This window comes from Haliaeetus leucocephalus, unplaced genomic scaffold (assembly GCF_000737465.1).
Source record: "Haliaeetus leucocephalus isolate CR32 unplaced genomic scaffold, Haliaeetus_leucocephalus-4.0 Scaffold555, whole genome shotgun sequence".
Classification (NCBI taxonomy): Eukaryota; Metazoa; Chordata; class Aves; order Accipitriformes; family Accipitridae; genus Haliaeetus; species Haliaeetus leucocephalus.
Window position 1 is genome coordinate 5,557,739 of NW_010972991.1, and position 3,790 is coordinate 5,561,528.

The window sequence follows — 3,790 nt, forward strand, 5'->3', positions numbered from 1 at the left end:
TGGCTCGCTCGGACCGGCACACGCCGCGGGAGAACGGGATCGGCTTCAGCATAAGCGAGCGGGAAGGATCGGGAGCCTTCCCTGCTGCTCTTCTGCTGGTTTTGACCTCAAGAGGTGCCTTCGGTCCCGTTTCTCCCGGGCTCCGCGAGTTTGCTCGCTCATGGGAATCGCGGGTCGCGACAAAGATCCCCCCCCCTCCCCGAGGAGCAAGTGCTGAAAGGTCGCGGGTGTCTCCGAGTCAGCACGGGAGAGAAGGGTACGAGCATCCCGCAGGCAAGCGGGGAAAGTAGCTTTGCAGTCCTCTCAGTGCTGGAAGAAACGACATCAAAAATACAGAACAGGCTGCAGACTGGTGAAACAGTAAAACGAAAGCAAATCTCCAGTATATGGGCAAAACGAGCTTTATTTTCCTTTTTTTTTTCTCAACAAACTAAGAAAAAATGAAATGTATCCTCCTCGATTCCAGGCTAGAACTGAAACAAAGCAGGAGCTTCAATGCCACGTGATTTTTTTTTTTTTTTCCCCATACTGTTTTTGCTCTGTCCAGGAGGGAACCGAAAATCTTGCTGTGCCGGCACCTTTGCAACGACACGGGAGCTGCAGGGAATCTTTCCTGCAGCGTGCACAACCCCAGAGTACCTGTTAGCACCAGCATGGGCTGTGGTGCCCAGTTTGGGAGCTGCCCCTGCCACATAAGGCTAATCAGCCTCTGCACAGAGCGAGTCCTATATCCAGCACAGGGACATTTTCATGTGGATAGCACATGCTGTTTCATTTAATTAGTAAATATGCTCCCGACTCCCCTACAATGCTTTGAATAGTGCAATAAAAAGCTGATCTGCAAGAACAACCCACTCACGACAGGAGAAGCAAATGCTAGTGCAAAAGGTACAAAATTACGGCATGAAACGTGGCTTTATCCAAACTACAATTCTGGGGTCCTGCAGTTTAAGCAAGATACAGCACTGGCTTGGAAAAAGAGGCTTTGCGTGCTCACAGCAAGAGAGATGAGAGCCCTCCTGATCAAGCAGACTGAAGGTCTTTGTGCCGTACCTCCAGCAACCTGCTGCAGCAGAAGAGGGGTGGAGGAGATCCCTTCGGGCCGGCCGTACTCTTACAGCTGGCTGGAGACCAAGTCCTAAATAAATGACCTCCTGAGGTCAGTGAACGCAGGAGAAAGACCAAAATCTGCGGTTACTCCTGCGACCAAAAGGTCATTTTGTCAGCTGAAAAGAGCCCGAGTGCTGGAGCAGCCTGACACACTTTTTTCTCCAAGCCCATTCCCGCTCCAGAGGTTGGGAGAAGCGGTGGCATAAAGCTATTACTCTGGCTTCGCATGGGTATTGCCCTTAAATGGGGCCCTGCTGGCTCCTTCACAACTCCTGGCTGCCAGAGCAGGAGAGAAATATGTATCAAATAGCACTGAAAATTGAGTTTTCATTCCTTTCTCCCTAGGACTCCCTTCCTTCCTCGGCAAAACACACACAGAATCTGCTATTAAACATCAGCTCAAATTAATACTGGTTTTCCCGACGCCACAGGCTTGCCTGTGTGTTGCCAGCACCGGCAGCACGGCCGTGAACACAGCTCTGTGCGCCGTGATGAGACACAGGTCTCTCCACGTACAATGCCTGGCGTGACAAAGCCAGGAAAACATCGTGAAAAAGAGAGTTGAAAGCGTTTGCCTGCCTGTTTATGCACAGACAAGTCACACCGCAATCACGCAAGCTTATCCAGATGCTGCTCCAGGAGGGACCTCTGCAACCTGTGGCAGAAGGACGTGCTGCTCCCATCCACCGCGAGGCAGCCCCAGGGTTTGGAAGTCAGGCTCCAGACCCCATAAAAATGTACAAACCATCCTTTATGCTGTAGCCCTTTCTGGGGAGGCTGGCAAGGGGATGGCAGGTGACCACCAAGCATTTCCCCCAGCGATGGCACGTCTGGAGCCTCAGCAGTCACGGGGGGACCAGCCGTTTCCATCACACCCAGGGTCTCTCATTGCAGGAGGTAATACAAAGATTCTCTTTCCACATGTAAAATATGTCTTGTGTTTGTATTGCTCAGTCCTGCAGCCTTTCTAGTGGTTGTACTCTAAAAATCAGCTACTATTACGACCTAAATATACTCAGTCCATGTCAATAAAGCGCTTGAGTTTAATCATCTTTACGACAGCTTAGCACACTTACAGAAGGCAATTGCATTGCTCTAAGTTCACCCCTGCAAGTTAAACATGGCAAAGTCGGGGCCAAATGATGCAGCGTGCTCTTTCGAGGCCAGAAGAAGATTTGAGGCAAAGATCAGGGGTCAGGCTGCGGCAAGGCTGTGCCAGCTGAAGGCTTTTGCCCTCCGGCGCTCTGCTATTGCTTCTCTGTCTATGGCCCCACCAGCTTTGCCGGCTGCAGGGATCACATGAGTGCTTCTTAATCCGTGTCAGGCAAAGCTGGCCAAGTTAAGTGAAGCGCCAGTGGAGCCAACGAGAGCTGTGACGTGCTCCTGGCGGTTAGCACGGCGCGGAGGTGACAGCCTCCAGCTGGTGACCAAAGGCAGCTGGGGAGTGAAGTGTCCTCAGCCAGGGCAGGTAGGCACAGCGGAGGCTGGAGCAAACCCCCACACATGCCCCCCAAACATGGGTCATGGAGACACACAGCAGAAAAAACAGCTGAGAACGTGTAATCGCAGCGGTAATTATACCTTCCCTCATCCAGGGATTAAGCTTTTTCCAGGTTAACTCTGGAACCGTCCAAAAACCTAACTTATGTCAGACGCTCAGAAGAAAGGGCTGGGTCGTTGCATCTGCTCCTCTCCTAGTAGAAGCCATCATTTCACCTCAGCCTGCTCTTAAAGGCACCAAGTTGAGCATCAGTGTCTTGTCCTCACTTCACCTTCTTGGATATTATCTTGGAATTTTTCTCCTCTGAAGGTTAGAAACCACCTAATTTCCATCCTGAATGTATTCAAAGCCTGCGTACACCCATTTGTTCTGCAGCAGGTGTTATGATTTGACACAACAGGTTCTTCTCCTGATCCTTACACATAACTCCCTGCTCTATTTACCAATATCAAGTTCATTCCATGATAAAATAATGGTACAAGGCAATGGTGTTTATCATAATTTACTTCTACTCCCCACTCTTAAGTATTTGTATTAATCTAAAGAAAATGCATCCCTGTCCCCAAACAGTGACTCATCTCTAGGTGATGGTGACTCACCTGTGATTTTCTTAAGAGCCAGGAGTGGGTGGCAATAATAGAGCAGAAGCAAAGACTGGAATTTTTCTGAAGCTGCTGGAAAGACTTCCACTGCCTTCCATGTGCTCTTGGTGTTGAATGTAAGACGAAGAATAAAGAGCAGGAAGGTGTTAGAGTAGTACGGTGGCTACTCAGGTGTAGTATCCCCGTCTGGAGTTGTGGGAGCAGATTACACCATCATCTTTGCCAGTTCCACTCCCCAGAATTTATGTAATTTTTTTTCCAATAGAATTATGGTGCTAGGTTTCCGCCTGTCCGTTTCTTCACACGGATTATCCATGAACATAGGCTGGCTCCTGATGGCTATTTTGAGCATGAAGAAAGGTAACAGGTAAAGGAAACAGAGATGATCCTGTTCATAACACAGCCATGTTAATGAAGCTGGGCTCAGTTTTGCTAGAAAAACTGCACGATGCATCTTTCTCTGCAAGACTGTAGGGAGGATGTTTGGCAAATCATTGGGAGCATGTTCCAAGGTGCGGGAGGTTTCTTAAGGCTCTGATTCAGGGGAGCTTAGCAGTGACTCCAGAGCAGAGAAAGC